Source organism: Macaca nemestrina, chromosome 9, assembly GCF_043159975.1.
Source record: "Macaca nemestrina isolate mMacNem1 chromosome 9, mMacNem.hap1, whole genome shotgun sequence".
Taxonomy (NCBI): domain Eukaryota; kingdom Metazoa; phylum Chordata; class Mammalia; order Primates; family Cercopithecidae; genus Macaca; species Macaca nemestrina.
Window position 1 is genome coordinate 46519179 of NC_092133.1, and position 12222 is coordinate 46531400.

A 12222-nucleotide genomic window follows, 5' to 3' on the forward strand; every position below is an offset into this window, starting at 1 on the left:
CATTTTCCTGTGATTGCAAAATCATGTTTTCTCACAGTATTTGGTAAAATACTATTCTTATTTGCCAGTTTTGATTAGCTTTGTATCTGGGGTTGCAAGTTTTATTTTTGATTATTTATTTTCTAATTATTTTCTCAACAGTGGTTATAAGTAGACATGGAAATACACCAGAAAATGATTTATATGAAAAGAAGTCTTTTCTCCATCCCTAAGAACAGGCACATAAACAAGAGAAATGAAGAGCAACTAACTTTCATTAATTTGAATAGGCTCTACTGCTTTGTTATGCCAATAGGAGGAAGGGTTATGGAAATAAATGTAAATGCATGTTAGAGTGATAGCCAGCTGGCTATCTGAAGTGAGTGTCAGCTTTTTGGAAGAAACAGGGACATTTCCGTGTCATTTGTTTGGAATTGCCTCCCCAATAGAGAATATTTTTCTTGCTACAGTGCTGTGCTTAAAGTAAGCACATACATTTGTAAGAAACAGATTGTTAGAAAGTGAGTTTCTTTGAAATGTTTAAGTAAAGAGCATTTATTATACATTGAAAATATTTGAGTCTTAACCCTTCCCAGTAGAGCAGACCTGTCTTCCTCAATCACCATTTACTATTAAAGGCATAAAGAGAAAAAGAGAGAAGTAATAGGTGTTGGTCTTGCCTCCTAAGATAAACAAGTAGAAAACAGGACTACTGTCTATGAGGCAGTGGTTTTCAGGCAGTGAACAGCAGGCATCCAGAACTGTGATCCTTGAGAGAAGAGAATCACAAGAGGGGGACTCACATTGGCCCTGGTTTCCTGCTTAAATACTTTCCCCGCTGTGATATAGGGAGGTGAACCCTAGCAGAGCATGGTAGTCTCATAGCATTGAGAGGGCAGAGATTGGAGTTTAAGGCGGCTGAAGAGGCTGGAATTTGTATGGCAGGGTACTGGAGAGGAGGGAGCTACTCGAGGGGTGAGGCCCTGCAAAGAGCAGCTGCTACTAGGCTAAGAACAGAATGGCAGTACCAAAGGTCATGTATTACTGAGAGTGATTGGGTTTCTGGCCTAGCAAGGTGAAGAGACCTTGCTGAATGCCTTAGCCATTCTATTGAGACATCACATAGCCATTCTGTTGAGACATCACATCCTAGGAATAAAGACCATCCATACCTTACAGTAAGGACCGTAAGCTTGGACTAAGGACATAAGTGAAATAGACTCATCTTAACCAAGTGTAAAACCAAGACTGGCAGGATCAAGAGGACCCACCAGTAATTTAGCTGCCACCAGAGCCAAACTGAACACCCTCCAATTGTTTACCTTATAATGGAAAGAAGCATACAAAGTAGCAGGGGATTGTGACCCATATTCAAAATAATAATCAATAGATATGAACAATGACTATAAAAGTGGGTAATACCAGATCTTGGTCTCTAATAGCATTCTCCATGGAAAGGAACCAGTGGTTTTTGGAGAATTGACAGGATCCAGGTCAGAGACAGGGTAGATACAAGATGAGCCCATAGTATTTTTTTTAAATATCAAAAAGTAAGGAAATAAAAGTAAGAAAATATTTTTAAAAGAGGGAGTATGTCACAGGGATACAGGAGCCAGCTTGAAGGGCTTCCCACTGGCTAAGTCTGAGACAGTTGGAGCACCAAAATAAGTACAAAGATAAATTATAAGTCATTGAAAAAAATAGGACTTCATGTATCTCCGGTGATCATAAATAGATGTATTGGTAAACAATGTGGAATGCTGAGTAATGGATGGCAATATGGAGGGATTGCTGGAGTTGGAAAAGTCAGCATGTTGCAGTCATCACAGTATAAAGTTTTTATCAGGCAGACATCACTAATGGATGCTAAATCTAGAGGGAAATTTTGATGAGGGACAAGATATTTGCATGGTCTTAAAGTGTCTTCCCACAGATTACTTGTTAGCTGCAAGGGAAAAAGTAGTAATTTTTCACTGGAAAAGTTGGACAACACCTTGGCTGGGTGATCAAAATTAACATAACCAAACTGGGGCAGATGTACTTTTTGTGCCTTTAGATGTGATATCCAGATAAGAAAATATCACTTTTGAAGTTTTCTGAGAATGCATAACCTGAACTGAATCATCAGGAATCACCTGAGGAAATGTCATGAAAGTCAAAATAGAAATGTTCTATTAATATAAAAAGGGGGAGAGGCTGTATTCTTCTAAAGTGTCAGTGTCATAAAAGACAAAGGAAAGCTGGTGTTGTTCAGGTGAAAGGAAGCTAAAGAGTAACGGCAGCTAAATGCAGTATCTAACACCGGACTGGATCTGAATTGGAGGAAAGAGAAATACTAAAAAGGGTGTTATTGAGTTAATTGAATATGGCAGTAGATTAAAGTATTATATAAATATTAAATTTACTAAGGCTGATAACTATATTGTGGTTGTGTAAGAGAATATTCTTTTTCTTAGGAAATAAATTCTGAAGTATTTAGAGGTAAAGTGCTGTGTTGTATTGAACTTATCTCCTTATAGCTCAGAAAAAAATGTCGAATGAATGAATGGACAGAGTGAGTGAATGGTTAAATAAATGAGTTAAATGTTGATAATAAGTGAATCTGGGTAAAGAGTACCTGGATACTTTTGTACTAGTATTATTCTACAACTCTTCTGTAAGCTTGAAATTATTTCCGAATACAGAAATTTAAAGACCAGTTATGTTAGTGCATGCCTCCCAGCACTTTGGGAGGCTGAGGTGGGAAGATCACTTGAGTCCAAGATTTCGAGACCAGCCTGGGCAACATAGCAAGACCCCATCTCTACTAAAAAAATCAGCTGGGCATAGTGGCATGCACCTGAAGGCCTAGCTGTTTGGGAGGCTGAGTTGGGAGGATTGCTTGAGCCCATGGGCTGCAGTGAGCCATGACTGTGCCACTGCACTCAGCCTGAGACTCTGTCTCAAAGGAAAAAAAAAAAGAAAAAAAAATTAAAACAAAAAATCCCAGCAAGTATAACTACGATTTAAAGAGAAAAATAGAGTACGCAGAAAAGATAACGTGTTTCTTGACTACCTTTGTGTGGATTTTTTACCCTTTGGGTTGTCTGTGGTAAATACATTAATCCTATCGCAGTGTCGGTCACTTAGCATGCAAAGCCATTCTATCTGTTGTCTAAGAAAGCATATCTATGCAGGAGGAAATAATAAATATTGCTATTCAAGTTGAAACTATTATGTTGTATGGTGTCATGGAAGAGTTTGGAGCAAGGGTTGGTAGAGCTGGGCACTGATTTCTTCTTTGATACTTGCTGGCTGAGTGATTGGTGGAAGTTTCCCTAACCTTTGGGAACTTCGGCTGCTTCATTTTAAAATGGTGCTTGTCTGTTCTCAAGATCTTATGGCTCCAATGAGAAAATGCATGTGAAAGCTCTTTATAAATAATAATGATTTCTTCTGCAAACATTATGTTACTATTAACAAGACATTAATAGTTTTTTTTTGAGATGGGGTCTTGCTGTGTTGCCCAGGTTAGAGTGCAGTCATGGCTCACTGCAGCCTCCCCCTCCCATTCTCAAGTGATCCTTTTACCTAAACCTCCTGAGTAACTGGGACCACAGGTAAACACCACCACATCTGGCTATTTTTAAAATTATTTGTACAGAAAAGGTCTTGCCGTATTGCCCAGGCTGGTCTCAAACTCCTAGGCTCAAGTGATCCTCCCACCTCAGCCTCCCAAAGTGCTGAGATTACAGATGTGACCCACTGTGTCCTGCCCCTATTAATAGTTTTAGTTAAAATGGCTTAGACGGAGGTAGAGATTTTCCTTCTTCCAGGTGGCCCTTATTTCTCTCACAAATCAAGTTTTTAATTGATTTGATTATATGAGAGAGTTTCTTTTCCAAGTGGGCCCTTCTGTTCCTTCTGGTTGCTTCCTTCCTCATTTTCTGCCCTTGTTATTCCAGGTAAAGCTTCAGTGACTGAAGGAGTGTGGACTTTTTGAATTTTAAGAACAATAAAGTTGGAACACAGCAGAGGGTGTGTAATAAAAGACAATATAGGTAAGTCAGAATCAGCATTTCACCCATTCTCAAAGAACTCATGGTTCTGAAGTTCCTTGTAATCACTCTTGCTTTGTTCTGACATTTGTGTGAGGCTCTGGCATAAAGGGATCTTCCAGGCCTTTGTGGTGCCCAGGGGCAAAATTAGCCAACAAAAGGCCTGTGTGGTTTGGGGAAAGTAGGAAACACACGTGAAGAGGCCAGCTCCCTCATTGGAGAAGGCAAGCAGTCTGGGCCAGGGTGGTAGAAATGCGTAAAGCAAAGGCCACAGGAAACAGTGTCAGCCCGAGTCTCTGGAAATGACAGAAAAGGATGCTGCTGGATTTGAAGTCACATAAACCAAGTTTACACAGTGTCAGCCTGAGTCTCTGGAAATGACAGAAAAGGATGCTGCTGGATTTGAAATCACGTAAACCAGGTTTATGTGAAGTCACATGAACTAGGATATGTCATTTGGGGGCATGCCTTTTCCCTTAGTCTGGAATTGCTTTTGATGAAGGCTTTCATCCTGGAAGATCACTGTTACCAGGTCTGCCTTCTTCTCTGGAGTTGAACAGTTGAATCCAGTGCTGCTCAGAGTGCCAATCTGAGATGAGATAAAGAACTTGACCTAGAAAGTAAAAGATGAATGAAACAGTGTCTCTAGCGTCATCGTTGATTCCATGTCTGTTTCTGTGTTCTATTTCTGTGTCTGTCTATATGTTGATTACTATGTCTGTATATATAATCTCCAAATGATATATTGCTTAGCTTTGTTTAATTTTGAGCTTGAAGAGAATGGTATATTGCATGTAGTATTCTGCAGCTTGCATTTTTTTTTGCCCTGTTATGTTTTAAGATTTACTTGTTGCATGTAATGGTAATAAACTAATTTTTCTGGTTAAGTTAAATTCTGTGGGGAGAATTGATCACAGTTTATCTGTTGTCTCCCTTCCCTCCAATATTTGGTATTTTGTTGCCAGGCTAGTGGATGTAAAATAGTATATCATTGTCATCTTTATTTCCTGATTAATAGTGTGATTGTACATCTTTGATATCCTTTGGAGAACAGAGTGCATAATTTTAATTTAGACAAAAATTTCAGTCTTTTATTGTATAGTGAATGAAGCTTGTTTCTGCCCTTTGTTTTTTTTTGTTGTTGTTGTTTGTTTTTTTTTTTTTTTTGAGAAGGAGTCTTGCTTTGTCACCCAGGCTGGAGTGCAGTGGCACAATCTCAGCTCACTGCAAGCTCCACCTCCCAGGTTCACACCATTCTCCTGCCTCAGCCTCCCGAGTAGCTGGTACTATAGGCACCTGCCACCACACCCGGCTAATTTTGTGTGTTTTTAGTAGAGATGGGGTTTTACTGTGTTAGCCAGGATGGTTTTGATCTCCTGACCTTGTGATCTGCCCGCCTCGGCCTCCCAAAGTGCTGGGATTACAGGCTTGAGCCACCGCGCCTGACCTTTTTTTTGTTTTTTGAAGCATAGTCTAAAAAATTTGAAACTGTTTATATGGTACAAATATTTTCATTGCGGCCAGGTGCGGTGGCTCATGCCTGTAATCCCAGCACTTTGGGAGGCTGAGGCAGGCAGATCACCTAAGGTCAGGAGTTCGAGACCAGCCTGGCCAATGTGGTGAAACCCTGTCTCTACTAAAAATATAAAAATTAGCCAGGCATGGTGGTGCGCCCCTGTAATCCCAGCTACTTGGGAAGCTGAGGCACGAGAATCGCTTTGAACCTGGGAGGCAGAGGTTGCAGTGAGCCAAGATCATGCCGCTGCACTCCAGCCTGGGCGACAAGAGTGAAACATCATCTCAAAAACAAACAAACAAACTAAAAATGTTTTTATTGCTAATCTTTGTTTTTTCTTTTCTTTTGAATTGAACTTCTTATTGGTTTATATTCTTATTCAGTTTTTCTTTCTCTGCTGATTTAGAAATTATAACTTGTATTTCTGTTCTTCTAATGATTACCCTGAAAGTACATTGTGCATACACAGAAGTTTTAAAGTCAGTCATTATTTAAGGTATTCTAATCCCCTTCTAGAATAATACAAAACTCATAGTTAAAAAAAAAACTAATGAAGACTCCCTCCTTCTGTACATAGATGTTCTTTTCAGCATATCAGTTTTATTATTTGCTTCACCATACAAATTAGTCAATTTTATTGTATGGAGATGGTATTTTTTTAACTTTATATGCTTACCATTTCTTATTCCTCTTCCTTTCTTTATCCTTACCTTTCCTCTGATGAGATTCAGCTTCTTCAGAATTTTTTCTTTTCTTGAGAATCTTTTGGTGGTAACGTCTCTCATTTTGGTTTCTGAAATGTCTTTATTTCACTCTTACAGTTCTTAGTTGATAGTTATTTTTTTCCCCAGTGTTGTGGACGTACTGTTCCATTGTCCATAACTTTCATTTTTGCTGTCAGGACATCTGTTTATCTTTCATTTGCTATTTTTTTTAGTAGATGATTTGACTTACTCTAAGTTTGTTTATTTGTCTTTGATGTTCAGCAGTTTCATTACAACATGTCTATTTACGGCTTTCTTTTAAGAATTCTGTTTATATTTTTCGTGTTTCATGTATCTATCAATTTATTTCATTTATCCACTCTAAATATTTTTCAGCTCCCAATGCTTTGAATGCTGTCTTTTCTCCATTCTCTCTATCATCTCCTGGTTTTGATTTAGTGGAAGTTAGAACTTCTCTTTTTATCCTTTATGTCTTAATTTCTGTTCAGTATTTTCTTTCTCGTTTTTCTCTGCTTCATTCTGTAATTTAAGATTTAGCTTTTAGTTCAATACTTCTCTCTTTAACTGTGTTGGCTCTTCTGTTTAGCCTATCCATTGAATTTTTAATTCAAATGAGTATGTTTTTTAAATTTCTAAAATCTTTATTTCTGCCTTAAATCTGCCTGAGTATTTTTTGATGGTTTCATTTTGCTTGCTCATTTTTTTGGCCTCATCATTAAGCAGTTATTTCATATCCTATATTTGATAATGCCAGTATCTGAAATCCTTGGTGGTCTAAATGTTTTTGGACTTCTTTCCTAGTGTACAGGGTGAGTTTTGATTGTATGCTAATATTTGCTTGATAATTATTTCTTGGAATCTTGAAGTATTACTTCTTGAAATTTTGTTTGTACTAGGAGCCAGGAGGATACTACAGACCCAGGACCACTTCTCTTCTCTTTGAATACCTGTTCCCTTAGGTTTCAAGCTGGGCTTTCCCCACCATGCTGAAACTTGGCTGTCTAGTTGCCCCACCCCTTGGTTGGTATTCATAGTTACCTCCAGGGCAACTCCAACTTTCTTTTTTGCTCACTTGTGACTGTTCTTTGCTCAGGAACAGTACATGTTCCCACTATATTCTCGTGGGATTTGTTTCTCTACCCGGAGCTAACCAGTGCATTAAAAAGTATTTTTAAATATAATTTATTCAGGCTGTAACTATAGTATAGCAGAAGGGCCTTGCAAATATCTAATCCATCACAATTCCTGAATTAGGAATGCTCAAATGATTTTTAAAAATCAGTTGTCTCTAAGTACTCTTTATCAATTTATTACTTTCCTTTGTTTCACCTAAGGATAAAGAAAATATTGCAAGAGTGATCTTTTTGAAAGCTAGCTAAACATATGACATACTATATCCTTACACTTTTGCCAGGGTTCCTTTTGTAGTTAATCTGTTGAATGTTTACTCCCCTGGAAACTGGAATTACCACTCTTGGATAACTCATTAGAACAAAGTACTTATTCAGCACCAATTTGTTATGCCTCCCAATCTATTTTCTGTCACAATGCCATTTTTCTTTCTATCCAGAGTCCTAGATATAAACGAGTCAGTTGTGGGTCTCTGCCTGTGGATGCGTTTCTTCTTCACATGGAGTGCAGATAATTGATGTTTGCTGTTGTGAATTAGAGGCATCATCTCTGTAAGCTCCATGTTCTTACGTTCTGCATCCCCTTAATAGGCATAGAAGGCAGCATGAAATTTTTGGTCTGTAGAATGCTAAGTTGCCTTGGGCTTTGGCACATGAAAAAAATATTTCAAAATGGATGTCAAGTGAGGTTGCTGATTTAACAGTTTTTTTTTTTTAATTATTCCTTCTGCAGCAGAATAATTACCAATAGATAACCACATGTTTCTAGAGGCTACTCAGATCTGACAAGTGTGTGTGTGGATTTTGTGATGGAAGTAATACATTAGGCATGTCTCTAATTTGCAGTGTCTTTGCTTTGTAGGTTACAGGTAGGATTTTTGTAATACTAATGTAAATGACTATTATTACAGGCACCGAAAGAAAGACAGGCCTTGAAAACATTTCTAGGAAATGCGGAGCTCTGTGATGAGAGATTCTTTGAGGAACTGGCTCTATACTTTCATTTGAAAAATAAAAATATCAGAAAATTGTGTAGCTTTTCCTTCCTTTGATAGCACATTCTAATGAGTAGTAACTTCCATCTACGTCCTTGTATCCTTAGGTTTTTCTTGGCCGTCAGTTCAGGCACTGCTGCTGGTTTTTGCTTTCCAAATGGTTGGAAAGCTGAGCACTTGAGAAGCTTCACCTGGGGAGCTGGGAAAGTGATGGAGTAGTGCTGGAGATGCTTGTCAGGGATGACCGGTGCTTCCTGAGCAAGCTTTGCCCAGCCTTCTGTGCCAGCAAAGCCATCAGGCTCTATGGCACACTGCTCAGGCAGAGGGAAAGACACCATTGCCACTGCTCCAGTTCTGTTGTCCTGGGCTAGGGGCTTGATTTGGCAAAGCAGTAACTGGCCCTTTGAACTTGTCAGTTCTCTGTAAATGTGTCCCTTTGAAGGTTATGAGTTGCATCATTAGCATGATTTTTAACAGAATTCACCTGAGTGCTGTTTCTTTTCCACCATGAAGTTGGATTCTGGTCATATCAAAACGATGCAGAGACACAGCCCAAGAGTGCTGTCTCTCAGAGATTTATGTCAATTAGGATGCTAAAAAGTGGGGCTTGACAGTCATTGTCAAGACAAGTGACCAGGCTCTGACGTATAACCCAGAGCAGTGTTCCTGTGTCTCCAGTGTTTTAGTCACAATCCTGTTCCTCTGTAGTGAGCAGGGTTACTCATCTCTCTTTGACTTGGCACTGGGACACTTGGCCATTTGTAACGTTTTGCTCCTTTCTCACAAAAGATAATGAGTTAATATGTTTCTAAATAAGGTTTTGAAAAGTTAGGATTATTTTAATCACCTTCCTGTCCAACCTGTTCTTCCTCCTGCTCACCAGATTCATATGTGAGTGCTTGTTGTATCTTCTGTTTGACGCTTGCAAATATGCCTACAGTATAACTTTTTTTAGCGCTTGCTACAGTCTGGGAGTTCAGAGACTGGTGCATGGGACAGAGGGAGCCATACCAGGTTCATCAGAACCCAGGCCAGACTGCCTGGGTTCAAGTTGAAGTTCTGCTGATAGTCTGTAGGACTTTGGTTAATCACTTAGCTTTGCTGAGTTTTGCTTTTCCCCACCTAATAACTACCTTAATCTGTTTATTTGCTACAGCAGTGGTTCTTAAGCCTTTTGGTTTTAGGACCCCTCTATACTTTTAAAAATTATTGAGGACCCTAAAGAACTTTGCTTAGGATATCTAGCATATTGTGGTAGCAGAATAATGGCCTAATGGTCCCCAAAGGTATGCATGACCTAGTTCTCAGTAGCTGTGAGTATATTACCTTACATGGCAAAAGACTACAGATGTAATTAAGCTCAGGATCTGGAGACAGGGAGCACATCCTGAATTGTCCAGGTGGGCACTATGTAATCATAAGAGCCACATAAGACTTTGAGCACTGCTGGGCTAGAGCATAGCCACGTAGCCACTCCTAGCTGCAAGATTCTGGGAACTATGGTTCTTTTTCTGGGTATCAGTTAAAAGAACTGGGGGTTTTGTTATAAGGAAGAAAGGGAGAATGGATATTAAGGGATATTTAACAATCTCAAAGACTTATCATGTCAAGGTTTGATATACATGGTAGGTAGACAATCACCAAAATGTTAGTTTTTCTTCTCCTTGCCCTTTTATGAGTTTGGAAAAATGGACTTTTCATTCAGACTGCGTCATTTGGAAATACCTATGACAAAACACAGTGACATGTAGGCAGAGGCATAATTGCAAAGAACTGCATTTTTAGCATTTGCAGATAAATTATATGAAATATCTTTTGTTTGGTGCTCACAGGCAGCTTTTTGATATCTTGTTTGGGTCTTTTGAACTTAACAATATGCCTCCTTTCCTTTGGTAGGAGGAAAGTTGGAATTGAAATGAGATTTAAGATTCAGCTTTGATTCATAGCTATTCTTCATGGGTTTGAAAATACATGAAGTGTGACGTTTCTTCGGGGTCATTTTGTAAACAGTCTGCTGCTCCCTGGCAGTGTCCTGTTGTTGAAGAATAACCCAGTTCTAGTTTCTGATGTCAAACAGCAGATAGGAATATTTGTGCTAAAGTACCGTATATTTTTTAAAAATGTATATAAATACTATGAAACAGTCTGGGCCTACGTTACTTGATTTTGAGCTTAATATAAAGCTGAATGCTGATTTTATTAATTGATGAATATACGTTTAATGCATTTTTAGTGCTACCCTCATCTTTAGATACATTATTGTAATAGCTTTTGAGTGAATGAGGGCTTGGAGATAGTAACATCCTATCTGGTCTGGAGCTGTTATTTCAGTCTCTGGATTAGAAGAAGGCTTCGTGTCATTCACACCTGGGAGTGTCCATTTCCTAGCTGAACTGGTTGGGAAGGGCAGTTTTGGCTTTGGATGGGAGTGGAGAGAAAGCATTGAAGGGAGTTTTGAAGCCTCAAGCACTCCTAGGGGGAAGGGGCACTTGTTTGGGAGCTACAACTGGTCCTTGGGGTGGCCAGAGGGCTGAACCAGTGTCTGGTGACCTTTCCAAACTGGAGCTGAGAGGGGCAGTTCTACCTGCTTGGCTGTTTTTCCCAGAGACCATTGAAAACCATCTTGTGGTTGCCAGTTTCTGTTTTACTTTGTGGTTCACTGCGTTACCAGGAAGCAAAGTTCTTCTTGGTTGAAACCTTAGTGAGGACAGAGGGAGTGTAAGCAATTGGTGTAACTGAAACTTGAATGACTGGGGACCTGCTGGTACTTAACACCTTGCATCCAAGAAACTCAGTGTTTTTGGAAAATAGCATTGTAATGGTAGCATTTGTTACATACATGAGACATCCTACAAAAATTACAAGTGAAACTTGTGGAAGGACGTCCCTACTTCATTTTGGTAGGTATATTTCAGACCTCTATGTGGGAGCTCTCAGGGCTACCCTCAAGACTTGTAGTGGGTAAGTGTGGCTGGCTGCAGGGTCCCCCATCTCCTTTCCATAGTCCACATATCACCCCGGGTACTGCAAGGTGGCAGAGGCCAAGGTGTTGGATAGGAGGAAGTCCTGCTGAAAAGCCAGTGGTTTTAGAAATATGAGCTGGAATAATTTTCTGATCGTTTTAAATTTAGGTTGTAAAACAATTGGTGTTTTGATTTGGGAGTTCTTGCACTTACTAATCACTAAACAATTTCTACATGTGGAAGGCCCAATTAATGCAGAGCCAAGAACAGTGTCTTCTTTTCCCATCAACTCTTGGGCAGCCTGCGAACTTCCTCATAGCTGGGTCAGGAGGCATTGCAGGATAGGACCCAGCCCTCATGGACTGGCAAACCCAAGTCATTGCCTTGTGCACAGAGGGACCCCAGAGGGTTTTGGAACTGGTATGTGAGTTGAAGTCCTTGATCTCATTTCTTATTAATTTCCTAGCTGACTTCCATAGCAGCTGTTGCAAATGCTTGCTTCTTTTTGAGCTCCTGGTCTCCCATAGCCCTGCTCTTGGCAGATGTCCATATAAACAAAGTCGTGGAGACAGAGAGAGCCCTTTCTCTCTCTTCTTTCCGCTTCAGAGTATGTCTGCTTTTTTTTCCGTGACAGGTGCTAGCTTGGTTCTGAGTGCTACCACGTATGAATAAGTCTTATTTCCTACTCCCTTACACCATCTCCTTCTGTCCTGCCTCTGCCCTCTCTCAGGTGCCCAAGTATCCTGTTGCATATTCAGCTACTCTGTGGTATGCTTCTTGAACTGGATAGCCTTCCCCATGCCTTCGATTGGTATCTTTCCTATTACGACCCATCTGTCTCACAATCCACTCCCTCAAAGCCCTACTGTGGACATTG

General features: G+C 39.7%; 1 protein-coding gene across 3 annotated transcripts in view; it reads left to right on the forward strand.

Moving 5' to 3' along the window:
- Nucleotides 1-12222, forward strand: part of LOC105480969 (sphingomyelin synthase 1) — a 310632-nt gene that overhangs the window by 99411 nt on the left and 198999 nt on the right. For all 3 annotated transcript variants that reach the window (XM_071069547.1, XM_071069545.1, XM_071069546.1), the window contains exon 4: nucleotides 3924-4019. The gene's annotated coding sequence lies outside the window, so the exon portion shown is untranslated. The remainder of the gene's footprint in view (nucleotides 1-3923; nucleotides 4020-12222) is intronic.